The sequence below is a fragment of the Dermacentor andersoni genome, chromosome 9, assembly GCF_023375885.2.
Source record: "Dermacentor andersoni chromosome 9, qqDerAnde1_hic_scaffold, whole genome shotgun sequence".
Taxonomy (NCBI): domain Eukaryota; kingdom Metazoa; phylum Arthropoda; class Arachnida; order Ixodida; family Ixodidae; genus Dermacentor; species Dermacentor andersoni.
Window position 1 is genome coordinate 74,989,596 of NC_092822.1, and position 19,654 is coordinate 75,009,249.

The 19,654-nt window shown below is 45.9% G+C and overlaps 2 long non-coding RNA genes across 2 annotated transcripts in view; one reads left to right on the plus strand and one right to left on the minus strand.

The window, feature by feature from the left end:
* LOC140213106 (uncharacterized) overlaps nt 1-19,654 on the minus strand; it is a 146,605-nt gene that overhangs the window by 123,765 nt on the left and 3,186 nt on the right. The gene's annotated exons all lie outside the window — the stretch shown is intronic.
* Nucleotides 9,760-11,200, plus strand: LOC129384099 (uncharacterized). Its single transcript, XR_008611877.2, has 2 exons — nt 9,760-10,452; nt 10,884-11,200. It is a non-coding gene; the product is annotated as an uncharacterized lncRNA (long non-coding RNA).

A 19,654-nucleotide genomic window follows, 5' to 3' on the forward strand; every position in this document is an offset into this window, starting at 1 on the left:
AAGCAAGAACTGAAGACGCTGCAAGCTTAGCCTTTATTAGCTGCATTTGCACGCCATGTTCATTTTAATATGTTGTTTTGTAATAGTTGACAATTTGTTTGTATGAGAAAAATGCTTTCTTTGTATATATTTCCATGACATGTTCAGTTTAAAATGTGCTTGTTATAGCTGACACTGTAATTTGTTTGAATGAAAAATGATTTGTTCGTACATATGAGGGTTGTCCATAGAATAAGGTTCCCAAGGAGCTGCAGTCATGAGGAAAGCTGTTACACGGGATCCTGCGACACTGGTGTGTAGCTTGGTTCCCCCTCTCCCTTAACGATTGTCAGGAAAGACAACTCAGAAAAATAAAGCACTAAATGTGAGGGTTGTGTACATAAATGTCTGAAAGAAAAATGAGATGGTAGGTTGCAGGTGGTCAGCCAATGCTCCATGTGGAAGCACTTTCCACACGTCGGAAAGAAAAAAGAAGTGACTGAAATTGCTTACGTTCCCAACCTGTGGCATAAGAAGTATTTCGAGGGGTAAATTTAAATTCATGGGCTGTTTTCACGCAAAGGAAGAGATAGATAAACCAACACAAGCATTCTGGTGCAGTGATGCCAACTACCAGGGTGATTTCACTCCAGCGTGGAGAGGCCTTCTATAATTTAAGTGGTGTCGGTTCAGTTGGCTTGGACCTTCGCGCAGTAAAGGTTGTCTCTTGAGTGGCTACTGCACCCTGTGTTATCTCCGAGAGCCTCAGCTGGCCACTGGTTCTGAAGCCACGGCCCTGAGCCCGCAAGGTGTACTAAAAGGTCCCCTGTGGATATGTTTTCCAACAGAGCTGAAACAGAGTTTTCTTTGTCCCACCAAGACTAGAGAGGTAACATTCAACATAGTCCTGAGTATGAGAGGAGAAAAGTATGACTTATCCAACTTACTTCCCCTGTACACCTCGGAGTTTGCAGCCAAGCAGTTTGTGCACAAATGCATTTCGTCAATTTGCACATCCTGCATTCATGCATGGGCATACAAGCATCACGTAACCAGCAAGTGATCAATGTCACTGAACCTGGATGGGTAGTTCTCTTCCTCCACGACCTGATCCTGAGGGCACTAAATTCCAGCTATCAGTCACTATGATTCTGTGGTTTTCAACGAGCTTGAGGTATGCACTTTTCTTAGGCAAAGCTCCCCTGAGGGCAACACATTCCAAACTGCTACTCCATACTTTTGTGCTAGAGCTCCCAACAAAAGTTCGCTTTGCTGGCATGCGGCTGAGGCTGGGCCCCGAGCGAATTGGGCGGGCCCAAGACGAGTCATGTTCAGGTTACATCCGGTGGCGCCGCCGATGAACCACTTCACCGGGATCGCCTGATGCAGGTGCCCCTCGTCCATTCGTCGGAATTCGCACAGTAACCTGCGGTGGGTCCTGATTTGAGGAGTTCGAACCGATGGCAACTGCAACAACTCCTAAGGTTATAAAAGCCCGAACCACGGGATGCCGAAGAGATGACGACGACAGCAAGCAGAGGCGTGCTCCTGTTTCTCATTGCACGCTTTTGTGCGAGTCTATTATGCCCCGGCCTTTGAGCCGTTCATGTAACGCCCTTGTACATACTGCATATAAATGTTTCATTTGATCACCATCGCCTTGGATCCTCCTTCGCAACAGTGGCAGTAGCGTTGAGACGTCTCCATCAGAACAGTTGGTTAGCAGCTGCGGGATCGACCAGCGTCAGCTACCCCGGCGCAGTGAGTGCCTGATGTCTTCCCGTCAGTTCACCAGACTTCTCTAGCACAGGTTATCATAGCTAGAGTATGGCTGTATGAAGCACTGTGGAGAGCCTTGAGTGTTTCAGACCTAGTGAGAGTTTTGAAACCAAAGCTAGTGCCGAGGGAGTAAACAAGACAGTGTGAAGAATTGCTTGCGCATGTCACGCTAGTAGCTTGATAGTAGTGAACGGCAAGAGAATCCTAACAAGGACAAACGGCAAGAGGCCACTGTGAACAATGGAGAACTTTCGTGTAAAAGAACTCATTGAAATTTGTGAGGAGCTAGGCCTTACTGTATGCCATGCGAAATGAAAGCAAGCCATTCTTGATATCATTAAGAACGAGAATGTAACTGCTGAGGAGGCCAATGAGGCCTGGGCTGCGATCAAAGAGCGCCGTGAGCGCGAGGTCGAGGAGGCCGAGAGGCAGGAGCATATACGTGAGGAGGAAGCCGATAGACAAGAGCGGCTCACGACAAAGAGGTTGGAGTTGGAGCTTGGGCAGTCCTCACCGGTGTCTGGCATAGCTTCTACAACGGTTCAGGCGAGCGGTCCAAGAATTCGGGACCAACTGCCGCCGTTCGTAATTGGCGAAGACATGGCAAAGTATCTTTTCAAGTTCAAGTACGTTTGTGAACGAAACGACATCGAGAGGTCTCTTTGGGCACAGAACCTGTTAGCTACGCTTTCTGGGGATGCATCTGACATGATAACATGCCTGTCAAAGGAGGCGTTTGTGAGCTACGATGATATCAAAGAGGCTCTATTGAGAAAGTATAAGTTGTCACCCGAGGCTTTCCGGCAAAGGTTCCGGTTCGCAAAAGAAGGCAGTGAGTCGCACACTGACTTCGCATTCTGCCTTAAGGCTGACTTGATTGAATGGCTTAAGGGCGAAGAAGTTTATGACGATCGAGATAAAATGGTAGAGTGCGTAGCATTGGAGCAATTCTACCGCTGCATCGAAGATGACATCAGGCTCTGGCTGCAGGATAAGCTTCAAGAAGTAAAGCTGAACAAGGCAGCAGAGCTAGCTGAGGAGTACCACATCCGCCGAAGCTTGCATAATAGGGCCATGCAAGTTGAAAAAGCAGAGAGGAAGGACGCTTTTACAAAGCCCGATGAAAGGAAACCGTTCGCTTATCGCAGTTCTCGAAAAGACTCATCTCCTCCTAAAGAAACTGTGCGGAAAGGGTTAAATGAATTGCAAAAATGCAACGATGATGCCAAGCAGCGTGCGGATGCCGCACGTGCATTTGAGTTGCGGGAGCCGCTAATCTGCTACAACTGCAAAAAGGAAGGGCACATCACGGCAAACTGTAAACAGAAGGTTGCTTTTGCAACATTTCAAGAAACAGAAAAGAACATGCGGTTGTTGGAACCCTATATGCAGGAGATAAGCGTTAATGGAAAAAAATGCAGAGCACTCCGGGACTCAGCAGCCACTATGGACGTGGTCCACTCTTCACTCTTCCAACGACTTCACAGGAGAATGCGCGTGGATAAGGCAAGTTGCTGAGGAGCAGTGTGCTTGTTTACTGATCGCTACGGTGATTATTGATGGCGCTTTTGGTAAGCTAAATATCGAAGCGGCCGTGTCTGCAGCCCTCCCAGTGAATTTTCCTTATCTCTTCTCTAACAGCTCTTTGCCAGCTTGGCGTGCATGGCCCTCACGCAATCGCAAGCGCGGAAGCTCACGCAGAAACTTGATACTGCACCAGAGAGTGAGACAAAAACAGCAATCAGTCGACCAGGCTGGAGAACTCCCGCAGTAGTGTAGTCGAGCCGTCTGCTGCGGAAGAAGGTTGCATCATCCCCACCGGCAGAGAAACCGAACCGGCGCTATTGGGCTAGGTGAGCTCGATGTTGACCCCAGTCTCTGACAGCTGGCATGAGCTACTGAACGTTGACCGAGCGACGTTCATTCGAGAACAGCGAGGGCATAGCTCGATAAAGGACTTGCTTGATAATGTGAAACTGGGAGCAATGAAAAAGAATGTTTCATTTCATGAGAAATCTGGCTTGTGGTACCGCAGTTATATGGATGTCCAGGGTCGTAAGTACGAGCAGCTTTTAATCCCTATAAAGTATCGCCGTCAACTACTGGACCTCGCACACGAGAATGCGTGGGCAAGGCATTTCGGCTTGAAGAAGACGAAAGCTCGACCTGCTTAAGAGTACTACTGGCCTCGTTGTTGAAAGGAGATTGAAGAGTTTGTGCGCTCTTGCGATACATGCCAAAGGGTCGGCAAGAGTACTGAGAAATGGAAGGCGCCGATGAAGTTGGTACCAGTCGTAACTGAGCCTTTCCGTCGGCTGGTAATCGACATTGTAGGGCCATTGCCCGAGTTTGAGAATGGATGTCGATACATTTTAACTACCCTGTGTGTCGCAACTAAGTTTCCGGAAGCGGTGCCACTCAAGGAGCTCAATTCTTCTCAGGTCGTTGATGCGCTCCTTTCTATATTCGCTCGAGCCGGATTTCCTTTGGAAATTCAATGTGATAATGGTAACGTCTTCACTAGCTGCCTAACATCTACTTTCCTGGAAAGGTGCGGAATGAAAGTGTTCCACAGTTCAATGAATCACCCGCAATCCAATCTAGTAAAGCGCATGCATTCAGTGTTGAAACGAATATTGAGAGCTCTTTGCTTTGAATGGAAACGTGATTGGGAAGCATGCGTTCTAGCCGCAATGTTGGCTTTGAGATCTGCTCCCCACAAGAGTACGGGCTTCAGCCCAGCGGAGCTTGTATACAGTCGGAGTTTAAGAACCCCGCTGCGCATGCAATGAGAGGCTTGGGAAGGCTACGATGAGGACCCAAATGTAGTTGCGTACATTCTTAACTTGCTTCAGAGGCTCAGAAGAACTAAAGACCTTGTCGAGAGCCACCTTAAGGCAGCACAGGCGTTGTCAAAGGTGTACTACGACCAGTCAGCAAAGAAGCGTACTTTTGAAGTGGGTAGCCAAGTGATGTTGCTGCGGCCTTCTAAGAAAAATAAACTCGAGGTTCATTGGGAAGGGTCAGCGAAGGTTGTATTGAAACTTTCTGATACAAACTATGAAGTGAAACTAGGCAAATGACAGAACAAAATCTATCATAGCAATTTGATGAAACCATACATTCAGCATCACAAAAACATTAAATTCGTTTAGAGTAATAAGTATTTTCTCAAAACTATATTTTCATGCATATTGCAATAACTAGTTGATTATCAGAATAAGAAATTAAGATCAGTTCCATTTATTTAATTTGGCGTTGAAACTAAGCGGAAGCACATCAGTATGATGCAACGAGTTTCAAAGTATATTTTCATCCTTGTTAACTTCCTCACATTCTTCATACCATTCCTTGTAAATGCCCCGGCCTCTGAGCCGTTCATGTAACGCCCTTGTACATACTGCATATAAATGTTTCGTTTAATCACCGTCGCCTTGGATCCTCCTTCGCAACAGTAGCGTGCAGTAGCGTGCAACAGGGCATGCATTTCTATGGGGGGTACCCTGGCCGGCTTACGTCTGTATCACAGTACGTGGACAGGAATGCGAGGGCCGATCTCGGAGATAGTGGAATACCGGGCCGACCTGCGGCGGAGGTGCCACAGGCTTCAAGACAACTTCCAAAAATAAGCTTAATATCTAGGGGCCAAATAGAACCACAAATTCGGTGTGTGTGTGTGTGTTGTAAGCATTTATGCAGACTTCATCTTCATCTGTATAAAAGTGATCATCAATCATTGGCTCGTGTTCGTTTTTGCATTGACGCCATTTTTCCTTCTTGGAATAAAGCGTGGTTTCGACCATGGTATTTCAAGTGGTGGAGGCGCTTTAAGATCCCTTCGACCTCAATGCTCTTCAAGATCTCTCCTGGCGCTACGTTCGGGACACCACTTATGTCAAGAAGTCCCCATGTCGCAAGACCAGCCCACAGCGTCCACCAGCTCGGTTCAAGTGCCAGCCACCCCCACTCCATGATCTGCCAACAACCGGTATCGCAATCCTGAAATCTCTGGCTTGCCTGTCGAGGACGTTGAAGACTCACTCGACAACTACGATCGTGTCAGCAAGTACAACAACTGGAATGAGACATCAAGGTTAAACGTACCATTTTACGTGTCTCAAGTAGCCAAGACATGGTTCCTGAATCACGAAAGAGACTTCCGTGATTGGTCGTCTTTCAGGGAGCAGCTACGGCGGATTTTTGGCACACCCACGACTCGTTCGGAAGTTGTGAAAAAGAGGCTGTCTGAGCATGTCCAGCATTATGGCGAGTCGTATAGCTCGTACATTGAGGACATCCTCGCGCTTTGCCGCCATGTTGACAGTGCCATGCCAGAAACTGACCAGAGGCGACACTTTCTTAAAGGGGTTGAGACACCAAATTTTGAGGCTATAAAAAGCCTGTTGTAGGCTGCTTCTGTATGCAAGGACACCAACAATGAGGTATTGGACGCTGCAAACATTTCAAAATTTTAATTCAGCTCCAAAAAGTCAATAAAAGCTCCTTCTCGTGATCGAGACCCATCGCTAGCGCGGCTGTTATGACGTCACAGTGGAGGAACGAAAATATTGACGTCATAGCACACTAGCACAAAAACGTGATGTATGATGAGTAGCGATGAAATGCCGCTAATGGTCCCTGCCTAACCGAGACATAGCGCTGCATCTGCGAGTCGCATAATTCAGCAGCTCGGAGTGGTCTCTCGTTCAACTTGGCATTTCCCAACATGTAATCATACCTTCTTCACATCGTCACGCAAACTGGCGACGTTTATCGTGCGAGCGCTTTCTGTTGGAGCCGTTCGAGGCATCCGGACGGTAGCTGTGGAGCACAACTACCGCCATGCCATTGAAGTAATGCGTTGTGGACTTCTGCCCTAGCAGAGTCGGAGACGGTGCGACCTTTCACAAGTTCCCTCGGGACGGGGCGCAAAGGGATGCTTGGACAGACTTTGTTCGTACTACAGGGGGGCAGAGGGTCCATCTCTCCCGAGACCAAACCATCGGTCTTGATGCCATTCCCGCCTCTACGTGGTGCCCCGCGGGCAACTTTGGGAGTTTCAACCCTCTCAGCGGCTAAAGGGAATGAAGAGGTCCTGGGTGTGAAGTCCTCACGCCTAAGCCCAGGGTCCTAATGGCGGAGGCACTTGCAGGCAGGGGTTGCCATCCCTTGCCCATAAGCAATTTGGCTTGGCACGAAGAAACAAAAAGTTAAACAGAAAAACCAGCGTCAAAAGACGCCCGTCCCAAGCGGGAACGGTGGTTTGCTCCCTGCACTTTTCGTCGGACTGGTACTGTAGTCAGTATGCGGCCGACTTCGGGATCCCGGCGAAGCGCTGCCTGAAACCCGATGCCATGCCAACGGTGTATCCCGCTTCCGCTTGCAGTCTCCTTCAATATGGGACTGGAGCAACTGCACCAAAGCATCAGGTGTGTATTTCATTCGATTGTGATGGATATGGTGCGTTTGTTGTCAGTGGCTCTCACGCTGGCGTATGTGATATTTTGTGCAGTGCATCGCTGGAGTTGGCAGCGATCATGATAATTCCTGGGACACGACGGCCATGGACGAAGTATCTGCGAGTAAGTTTTGATCACACCCTTATGTGCAAAGTGCCGAGAATACAAAATTTCAACTAGTATAGGTGATTTTTGACATAAATGTGCCGGGTCTCAAATCTGTGTTTCAAATTCTTGATCTAAGGCGTCGCTACAGTGAAGCGATTGCCGGCACAATAATCGCGAGGCTAGTCTTACCAGTAGCTTCTTGCATAAACCTCAACTCAGCTCAACTTGGTGCATAAGGTTACTGATAAATCCACACTAAAGGAAGCACTTGCAAAAGATCTTACATTGCTGTGTCATTACATAGGCTAGACATTTCCAAGCATGATCTATGTCATGGTAGTGGTATTTGAGGGGAGAATATGCCTACAAACATATGCTTGTACTCGTAAAACTGGGTGACCAGTCTAGATTGTAATGGAATAATGGAACCACTGGCATGATTGTGGCAAGCACGTTGCTTATGATGTGTGCTCTGTGTGCACAAATGATCCATTAAACATGCCTCCAAGGCTCCTGTGATTGTTTTCTTTTGATCCAGCACTTGGGCAGCGCTACTCCACACCATCACCCCCATGCGCAGCCACAGAAGGAATCTCATGCAGTACACGACTCCCAAATGCAGTGCACTGTAAAAGTGTCAATAAAGGCGACACAGGCCACTTTGCGTCCAAAAATGAGGAACATCGGTTCACAAACAGATGGTGCAACCCGAACTGCGGGTGCATATGGAAAGAGCTAGCATGACTGATCTTTGTTCAGTTATGTGAGAAACTTGTCACATGTGCCACTAGTGACAAGTTTGGATATGAAAAACAGGTGTTTTCTAATGAAGTTTTGCATTATAGAGTGTAATCTTACATGAGTGACAGCCCATGATTATCTTCCAGCATAGGGTACTTTTAAATTTGCATGTCCCCTGATGGCCTGCCTCATTGCTCAAGATGTCAGTGTAACCAAAGACCCAAGCAACAATGACTTATGTCAGTGAATTAGGGCAGTGGGGAGGTATGCTCTGAGGAATTTTAGTGGCTACGATTAGTGCCTTATTCCAGCTGGCCATCAGACACAGGGCCTAGCATCTGTGATGAGCACATAATCCATCTTGGCCGATAAGAACTTAAGATTTGAATCCAAATCTCCTATTGAAGCATGCATTTAGTTGACAAAGCATGAAAACATGCTCCAGATTTCTGATTAGAGTATGACATAAGATATGCTATTAATAGCTTCTTTTCCAAGGACTTGAAATTGGTCTTTTGATAAGGGTCATATTATAGTGAACATAAGCGCACATGGTATGGAAGGTGGAAACAGCATATGCGTGTTCTCCTGTCCCCACTGTGCATCGCATGTGCACTTTGCATTATGTATTCAAGTGAAGTATACGTGATATGAACAGTTTGTTTTGGTCTCGAAACATGATAGAGTTGATTGTCCGACCTCCCACGTTAGGTTTTTGTGTCGTAATCTTGCCTCTGAGAGTAATGTTTGTAGTGCAGTGCTTTCAAGCAACGCACTTAGTGCAGGCGGGTTTTTCTCTTGTGGACCCTGAAACAAAAATTAATGCTTCTCTTCTAGGCAAGTGTTGAAGGTGTAGCGCCACAGCACACTTGTTGTGTTACGTATACTTCTAACACAATAGCATTAGAGAGAACATTTTGAGCAAACCCCAGTATCCAATGACGAAGCTCTCCGATTTATCCAGTTAATGACGACATTGTAGCAGTATTTCTTTAAAAAAAATGGGTGGTCATGTGGCACCGAACCATCATCCTTGGGGTCCTGAGGAGGAGCTTGGATTAAGTGTAACATAAAGGAGGCCTTGTGTATGTGCCTCGCACCACAGAGTAGGCTACAGAGTGGGCAATAACATGTAGTTAAATAAAGTGGCTAATTAACCTCAATAGTTAATGTTGCCAATTAACAAAGAACATAATAGCAAATAACAGTCACCTGACATGTTGTAGCAGTGCCAGCATGCGGCGGTTGCTGGAAATACGAGCGAGGTACAGAACTGGTGTATTATGCCATGCATGATTGGTCATGGCAGCCGAAGGCATTTATAGTGTACCAGCTGCGTGAGGTGGAGATAAGAGTGCGTGGCATTGTTCTGCAGCTCGAAAAAGAGGTTTAAATACGTATAGCTGTGAGTAGCAGAATGGTGCATGTCGAGTTGCATGTAAGGGGCCTCTTACGCTCTTGTGGCTACTTGCTATAAGAGTTTACTTAGGAGTACCCAAAGTTCTTGCTGAGCTGCTGCGTTTTTCACTCTTTACAATTTCACCTCAACATGTGCACATTTACAATAGCTTTTCATCTTTCTTTACAGAATGTCAGACCAGACGAAATCCCGACCAGACGGGCTTCCGTCATACTCTCAACTTAATGTCAGACAGAGTGTGATTTTGCAGACATTGTGCTGCCAGAGGTCCCAAGGTGCTCTACGCCACAGTGGCAAGCATTTTCACTCAGTTTTCAGGACAATCGAAACGATTACATATATGAGCCATCTTTGGAGGACGTGGAAGTGCAAGTGTGTCTGATCGATTGATTAAACTTTTATTGACAAGGATGGTAATTGGCACATTTGTGGAAGAGCCCTCAGTCCAGGGCTCTGGAGGCCTCTGTCGACCTGCTGGCAATCACAAGGAGTGCTGCCTGTTCGTCCAGGCATGCACTGGTCAGTTTCACCTCCCGCAGCTCCAGGGCCACATTACACTGCTTTATCTGCAGGGGATTTCGGGAACATGTTCATGTGATATGTGTTAGTGTTGGGTGTAAGCGATGTGAGTGGTGTAGCTTAGGGTAGTGTGTCTGATGGCTCAAATCTTTGCTTACAGATATGCTGGTCAATGCAGGTACTTTAACCATACAAATTTTGTCAAGATATTCATGCTAAATAGTTGCTTTTGTCAGTAATACTCTCAAAAGCCCTGCCTTCTGCAGGAAAAATGTGAAGGATGCAGCTCAGAATCAGAGCAGTTGTGCTAAAGGGAATATAAATTTGTTTTACAGTTCTGCCATTCAACCAGGATTTCCTCGCAAATTCATTGTGTATGAGCAAAACCTCCTGGCCCTTACGAAGTTTTGCAGGAAATTCCACCTTCCTGCAAAGTCATCAGTACAGGTACGGAAATCATTGCTTTTATGCAAAGCTGTTGCAACATACTTAAATTTCGTGCTCTCATTTTGCCAGCCCCATTACCTTTTCCTTTCTTGCATTCCCAATATGCATGTATCAAAAGACAATGCAAAGATATTTCTTGCATGTTGTAAGTTCCAGCAGAAAAGAAACGTTTTTACTCTCGTGTTCAAGCACCTATGAAAACAGCAGGCTATACTTAAGCCACACAGATAATTCACTGATCATTGAAGGCAGTGTTTGTTGGAATAGCTGAGCTTAAGTGATCACTAATCATTCTGTTCTAGCTTTATTATAAAACAAGTGTTCTGTCCCAATTTTCTTCATTCAATTCTATGTAGTAATTGCATAATAAGAGCTTTAATCTTGCATTCTGGTATGTATAGAGGACTATGTGGGTGTTCTTGTGTGCACAGGTTTTTGGCTCTCTTGCCGTTGTTACATCAACCTGCCAGGATGGCCACACTTTGCATTGGCACAGTCAGCAAAAGAAGAAGCGGTTTGCCACGGGCAATGTCATTCTTGCTGCCTCAATCTTGTTTACCGGGTCAAGTCCCACACAAGTGCTGCGGGTGCTCCAGAGTGCCGATATTGCTTGCTTCACCAAGCGAACGTATGACTGCCTACAGAGGGATCTGTTGATCCTAGCTGCGCACAAGGTGAGCATGATTAGCAGTGTGCTTGTGCCCACTAGAAAAAAAGCTTTAGTATCAACAAGGCCACGAAGCTAATCCCCCCTCCCCCCCAAAAAAAAAATTGTTTGAAGCCTGTTTTATATGCGAAAGCATTACTAGCCCCATTGATCGGAAAAGCCCTTGTTGTTGTCGGCGTTGAGGCCGGGTTCAAAATCAACAACCTGAACAACCTGGGTCGCATAAGACCCACGGGTGGCTGTTTTGGAACAGCCAGGTCTGTTTTGGAACAGCCAGGAACAGTGGTGCATCATTGAACTGCTGCACCGCTTTGCCAGAAATGGTATGAGGACTTCTGCTGCTCTATAAAACCTGCCCAGCACATTGTGTGGGAACTGCCCGACATGGCCAGGGGAAAGGCTGTGTTCTTGAGGCTGGATTCAAAATAGACAATGTGGCAACCTGGGTCGCACAAGACCCATGGGTAGCAGCTGTGTTATATAAAGAGCCACCTGCCAGGACAGTCGCACGACTTGTGTAAATGCATCACTGACAAGAAAGATGATCTTCTGAGGCGACACCACGAGAGAAAACGGCAAACATTGCTGGAGAACGTTGTTCATCCTTGTGCCGCTTTATGTCTTGAATACTGCCGGCTCAAAAGCGGACACATTCGAAAACAAAACTCTGCTGTGGTGCATTAATGCTTTCGCATACTGTATGACATGCATTTATTATGTCATACTACTTTGCCCATTATTAAAGCTGTGTTTTGCATTGTCTCATTGCATTACACTTCTTGCTTTCTCTCTTTTTTTCCTTACTTATGTTTATATATGTGTCTACTCTTCATTCTAGCTTTGGGAACGCGAAAAACTATCTCTTTTGAGCTGCTTAAGCAGTACTGGTGCCCAGCTGGCAGGTGACAGCCGTGCCGATTCTCCAGGCTACTGTGTGAAGTATGGGACATACTCACTGCTGAACACCTCTCTCAACTGTGTAATAGATGTGCAGCTTCTGCAAGTGAAAGACCGTTCTGGTTTTGGTATGTGCAGCATACTTGCTTTTGTCAGCTTTAACTTTTCTTTCACTTCCCACTGCAGTCAAATGAAGCCACCAGCAGTGGTGCCATGGAACTGGAAGGGTTGAAGAGGGCGCTGAAGGCTCTTGATGACGGAAAAATTCATGTGAATGAATTGGTAACAGACAGGCACACCCAGGTGTGCAGCCATATGCAAAGAGAGTGGCCTGATGTCACCCACCTCATCGATGCTTGGCATGCTGCAAAAGATTAGCACTTCACAGCTTTCAGTGCATCATTGGTCTGCTGTCTGCTGGGAAACTTCACATCTTGAATGACCACTAGCACTACTGTCATGAAACACGGAAGGCCAAGCAGGAGATTAGAGGTTGTCACATTAGCAGATTAGGAAGCTTTTGCTGGCATAAGTGCTGTCATCATTGTGTTCCATCCAAAAGAATAACCTTTCTTGTAAGCTGCTGATATAGCAGCCATATTGTGACAAAGCAGTATTTCGACCATTTCTGACCATTGCAAACATAGTTGTGCTGTTCACCATGCACAGTGGTCTTGTCGTATATAACTGTTGTGTGTTCACATTAGGGTTCTTTCGTGCGGAGTGCTATTTACTCATGAACACTGCCCAATTTTTTCAGAAAATTAGGCACAAGAGTGGTGTCCTCATCATCATGGAAGACCAACTGCAGTTGATGGCTCTTGGTGATGCAGATGTGGTAATTACTTTTTAAGCAAGGCAGCTAAGAATAATTGCCTGGTCTGCCTTCTTTTTTTGTGTGTGTGCAGGGCTAAAAAAGAAGCTGCAGGCTGTTTCACATTCACGAGGCTGCAGTCTCATTGAAAAGTGGATCACGTCCATCATCAACCACTTCTATTATTCGGTGAAGATTTGTGCGGGCAGAGGCGAACTGGCTGTGGCTGTTTGGAAATCTTTCCTAAACCACGTGCAAAATAAGCACTGTAACCACAGTGATGACTATCCGCATTGTGAACATGGGGACCTGCTGCCCAGAAAGTGGATTTTTGCAGGTATTTACGTCCTACCAGGTGACTTTTCCATTCATACTGCAGGGATACCCTTTGCTTTTCGTAGGCTGCAGATCTAAACAATGGCCCTTGGTGGTCACCAATGACGCTTTTGACGTTATGAGATTAGGATAAAGTGTTCGGTTGATGCATTTCAAATGAGGATTGTATACCTGCTCATTGATGCACTCTTCATTATTTATTCGGAGAGCCTTTTTAAATGTTTCTGCCTGTATGTAACGCTGTATCCTTTTGTTTTGTGTGATCAGGCACCGACAGCTTTGTAAAGCTGCAGAAGATTGTCAAAAACTGTCGCCTGATCATCGACATCAAGCAAGTGTTGCCATCATGCCAGACATCGAACATGGAGTCATTCCATTCATTAATTAACAGGTTAGCGCCAAAAGCTTCATGTTTTCCTTCTATGGAATACTGGCAAGGTAAGAAAGCACCAATTCTTTACATACACTGATGTAGCTGTGTGCTAGGTATTGTAAAAGATGAGAGTAATGTGTCCAAAATACGCATGCTGCAGTGTTAGAAAACTATTCATTGTTCCTGCATAAACATATCAGTATGTGATTGTTTCACAAGATGGGAGCCGAACAGGTACATGAGATGTCTCACTGCGAAACTGCAGGCAGGCTGGCTCGTCGAGTTTTGTGCAAAGTTATTGCTACACCACATGACCGCAGTCTGACCACTTTTGACATTCTTTTGACAAGTTGTGACCTGCATATCCCTGCACAGGTCACAACTGGTTGCACTTCATTATAATGGGAATGCGGACAGGTCGCAAGGCAGAACCTCCATGGGGGAGTGTCGGTGGACGGTAAAACATCCCAAGGCAAGGAAAGGCAGTAGCATGCCCAGTCAAAGAGCCTCCAACTTACGGTGTGTACACAACTGCAGAGGGAAGGCAACACTTGAATGCCTACAATTCAGGCACTATGCTTTTCCTATTGCTGGTTTCAGATGCACGATCAAAAATACTGGACTACAAGAACAATATTGCATGCATCAACAGCAAAGAAGTGGTTGTGGCACTCCTTGGCCATACCCGGCCCTTGCGCCACTAAGCAACACACATTCATTCTACTTCCAGTTAACAGCGCTGCAGTGCAAAAGGAGGATCTAAATGACTGCACCATTTGACATTAGCAGTGGAAGCTTTATTTTAAATCGTTCCTCTGATATATGCAATTAAATTTTATTTCAGTATGAACACAGTATACTCCCGTTAAGACGAACTTGAAGGGACCAGGAAAATCTGTTCATCTTATCAGAAGTTCAAGTACCCCTAAATAATATTTGAGCATGCTAGGTCTATCCGTACCATATTTACTCGCATAATGATCACACTTTTTTGTCACAGCAGCATGGTTTTCGCAAAAATTACTCTTGTGAGACTCAATTATTAACCTTTACTAATGATTTGTCTTCCGCTTTAGATCGAGCTTCAGTTATTGACTGCATCTTCCTTGACTTCGCGAAAGCTTTCGATACCGTCTCACATCGACTACTATTACTGAAACTTAGCACACTCCATCTTGATTGTAACTTGCTTAAGTGGATTGAATGTTTCTTGCAGAATAGAACACAATACGTTTCTGTTAATGATCATGACTCTAAATCATGCAATGTTACATCTGGTGTTCCTCAGGGGTCAGTCCTAGGGCCTCTTCTTTCTCTAATTTATATTATTGAGCTGCCTGATTCTGTTCTAACATAAGGCTCTTTGCAGACGACTGCGTTCTGTACCGCGTAATTTCTAATGAGTCTGACTTCTCCGTTCTTCAATCTGATCTAAATAATATTTCTTCTTGGTGTGATGCATGGCTTATGAAACTAAACATTAACAAATGTAAAGCAATGAGGGTGTCTCAAAAGATTAACCGGTCCATTTCTCAGGGCTATGATCTTAACGGTTGCCCTCTTCAGTTCGCCGACAGCTGCAAGTATCTAGGCGTCCATATCACTAATAATCTGTCATGGCAGAAGCATATCCACCATGTTATTAACAAAGCTAACAGTTCCCTTGGTTTTCTTCAGCGGAATTTTCACCTTGCTCCCATTCCATTGAAACTACTATATATAAAACACTCGTGCGTTCTAAACTTGAGTATGCTTCATCGATATGGGACCTGTACACTAGCTCGTTAACACAGTCCATAGAATCGGTTCAGAACCGCTCAGTTAGGTTTATCCTCTCTAACTACTATTGCTTAGCCAGCATTTCTCGCATGAAGCAAGAGCTTGAACTACCTCTCCTTTCTACTAGACGTCGAATTTCCCGCTTATGCCTGTTTCATAAAATATACTACACTAATAATGAGCTAAAAATGACACTTTTTTCGCCACCGAGCCATTTGTCATTCCGTATTGATCATCGAATGAAGGTTGGGGTGCCTCAGTGTAAAAGCAATGTATACCTCGAAGCCTTCATCCCGAAAACAAGTCAAGATTGGAATCGCCTTCCCGCATCCATCATCACTATCACAGACCATGATGTGTTCAAGTCGGCTATCTGTGACCATGTGCTGCCTCATTAGCTATTTCTTTTTTCTATTGCCACTCCTCTCTGTAATGCCTGTACGACCTGAGAGTAAATAAATGAAATGAAATGAAAGGCTGCGGAGGACAAAAAACATCTGTAAACATGGCGGAAGGGATATTTGCCAAGTACCGCGCAATCGGGTTCTCCACGGAAGTTCTCCGGGTAGTAAAATGCAAGAAAAATACACTCTTGAAGGTGGGGCCATGACGTGAGGACCTGACTTCACCAGAGCGCACGCCTCTCACAAACACTGGTGGAGGATGGCAAAGTTTGCTTGGTGATCCTAGTCCCCGTGGCAGGAGAGAGGAAAGAAAACTTGGAGAGGGAATGGCAGGAAAGGGGCATGATGGAGTTGCTTGATTTGGATAGCTGTAGCTCCGCTATTGTTTTTTTTTTTTTAAAGACATAAGTGGCCACACGTTCCGGAGACAACCATCTAGTTAGAAAATATTTTAGGTTGGAGGGTGGTCAGTGGCCCTTTAAGCAGGTTTCTTTTACATTGAGTACTATGGGAAACTAACCAAATGTCTCGCGTTGTTCATCTTATCAAAGAATTTATCTTAAAGAAGTTCATCTTAATGGGAGTCAACTCTATTTGCAATTATCCTCTCTCTGAAAGGCTGTTTTATGCAGTGTTAACATGTAATGTATGGATGCACCTGGTGGGCTCAATTAATTTTTTAGGGGTACTTCTGTTAAGAGAAACAAATGCTCCAGTCCCTTGAGGTTTGTCTTGAAAGGGTGTACTCTATATACAAAATAAATGACAAGCCTACAGTCAAACGGTAGATTGCAAAAGATAGTGATAGCCCAGAGGTGCTTCACTCTGTTGTAGAGCAACCCACAGTTCACTGCAATTAATGTCACCCCTTTTGAAAAGTTCAGTTTGTAAATATTTTTGCCTAAGGTGGATATGGAGTATGCAGCACCATATCAGTTCTCCAGCTTGCCTAAGGAGAGCAGGAATCCTCAAGGCTGTGTTTGTTTTCAACTAGTAGCAGTCATTCTTTTTAGATTTCAAACTGAATATCTGCACTCCTGCTTTGTGTACATTAATAAAGTAGGGAGATGGCAGGTACCCCACTTGTGCATCAGTTTAAAATAATCTGATGTGTTTTTGTTTGTTTGCATGTATCTTCTGCAGAGTACGCTGGGCAACTGCTTGAAATTGTTGAAGACATTGTGGAAAGCAACAGTTTTGGCGCTGCGCACCTGACTGCCCTACCCCCTGTGCCACCACCTCTTACAAGCTGTTTTGAAGCTATGGATAAGGTAGATCTAGTGTAGGACCACCTTTCACGGTTTGCACCAAGAGAACACCACCCCAGTGGTTTGGAAGACACAGATGATGAGAGTCTGTGATGTGGTTACACATGGACGAGACAATCAATGTAATATATTTCTAACAACTAGTTGTAGGAGTTAACGTCCTAGAGTGACACATGATGTGGAAATGCCATGGTGAAGGGCTCTGAATTAATTCCATGCAGAGTGTAGAGGTGCTGCAATACATGAGATGTGTCGACCACTGTATTGCCCCGAACGTTTTTAATGTTTGTTCTTGTTCAAAGCCACGGGCATGTGGCTTTATCATTTTTTTTGTGACGAAACAAGCGGCTAGATTTAGGTCAAGTGATTGCAGTCATGCACAAGGGCTTCTGTATTGTTTGAAATTGTTGTAGTTACATTTTCGCATTATCTTGAATACCCTTTGCCAGCTTTAAATTGAGTGCAGCAGAAATTCCATTCTTCAACAACCGGCAAGCATGTTTGTTGCTATCATGCACGACCGCCGATTCCTTCAGTTCTTCATAGGCGCAAATCAAGCCAATGGAGTTTCTTAAGGAAGCCTGTCATGCCTGCTGGACTATTAGTTGTCGCCACTGCGTGACACCTGCTAGAGATGTGGTGTACCCGTTCATGTTCCAGATGCCCCCTACAAGTTGTTATACAAGCCCTCTTTGTGCAGCGCCAGAGGAGCTGACAACATTGCAAAAAGCTAGCCATCGTCTACTAAATGTTGAGCCCGAGTTCGGGCCCTGCCAGATGAAACCCAGCAATTTGAGCGTGTTCCCGTATTCAACAACTGAGAACACTCCAAAAAATGTGGGCCACTTTTTTTTTGTCACCCTGGAAAGCCCTGCAAGGATGTGGTTTGGATATGTGGTTTTCAGTCACATAACCAGCACCCAAGCGAGACTGTACTTGCATACTTACAAGCTCTGTCGAATGACCAACCCTTATTCCCGCAAGGCTCCGGCCTGTGCTACTAAACACGATAACAAATACGTAGAATGTCAGGCAGGAGTTGTTTATGAGATTCCTTTAGATTGTGGTAAAAAGTACGTGGGCCAAACAGAGCAGTGCCTGAATGACAGGCTGAGGCAACACTAAACCTCTGCTGCCTTTTAGTTCCTCTCACTCTAAGCTAGTAAAACGCAGCATCGCCAACATGTGCCTGCTGAACGTTTTTAAGAAGTCCTGTCCACATCGAGCTGCGGCGAGTTTTCTTAAGCAGATTGACCGCCTGGAAGAGGCAGGCCACCTGCAACCTGTTTTAGTGTCCGTAGCGGAAACAATCCTGAAGAAGTCGCGAATCCGCCAACCGGACCAGGAGCCACCCCGCGAAAAAGAAAAAGTTGCTGTCATACCCTACATACACCGCATGTCACATAATTTGAAAAAGATTGCAAAGCAAGCTAACGTAACTGTCGTGTTTTCTGCCCTGTGCAAGCTCTCTAAGCTCTGTCGAATGACCAACCCTTATTCCCGCAAGGCTCCGGCCTGTGCTACTAAACACGATAACAAATACGTAGAATGTCAGGCAGGAGTTGTTTATGAGATTCCTTTAGATTGTGGTAAAAAGTATGTGGGCCAAACAGAGCAGTGCCTGAATGACAGGCTGAGGCAACACAATAACAAAGTGAACAATGGGAGGGAGGGCCACCTGGCAATTCATTGTAGAAATTGCAGATGTAAGCCAGACTTCCACGCCTGCGCTGTGGTCGCCAGAAGCCGTGACAAATGGGTTAGATTAATAATTGAGGCCAAAAGAATCATTGAAGCAGCTGATAACTGCGTAAGTGTTGCATCCATATCACTGTCACGCAAAGAACTGTTCTACCTAAACGCGAATGTGCCCTGAGAAACTGTGATTACGCTCCTAGTGTAAATCAGTGGCGTTTTTTCCTGAATAAACATTGTTGGAAGTGGCACCCTGTGTGTGTGTGTTTCTTCTTTGTCCTCCGTCTTTTTAGCGCCTTCACTTCAGAAATCATGCTTAACCAACACGCCCAACTATCCATCCTAATGTGGATGCGAGGACCCAGGAGAAGCATCGCTGCCACCCGGGCTCTCTACAAAGGGCATTAGAAGCGGTCATCTCCTTCCTCGGTGGCATTGGCCTCTCCGTGTTCCCGGCAAAGACAGAGGCACTACTTGTACACCCGCTAGCCTCCGCACGCCTCTACGTGAAACAGCTGCGCATTGCAAACACCACCGTCCCATGGAAGCGGGAGGTCACATATTTAGGCCTAACCACTGATCATCAGCTCTCCTGGATTCCTGCTGCCAAGGCTGTCACCTCCAAAGTCCGAAGAGTCCAGGGGACAGTGAGCAAGATGCAGCAGCGTGGTCGGGGCTTCATCGTCAAGTGAGCGCTGCGGATGAACCAAGCGGCGGCCACATCCATCCTGCTATATGCCCAGCCACTGGTTCTACTATCTCCAGCCAGGAAGCAACAACTCGAGAGACTGCACAGGAGTGCAGTAAAGAGCATCCTCGGTCTCCCCAAGCACTCTCGAATTGCTGCCACACTGGCTGAGGCTGGCGAATGGCCACTGTCGCTGCACATCCTCCAACGTGCCCTTGGGCACATTGACCGTCTGCACCGTGCTCCAGATGGTGGGGCTCTGCTCTGCCGACTGCGGAGCC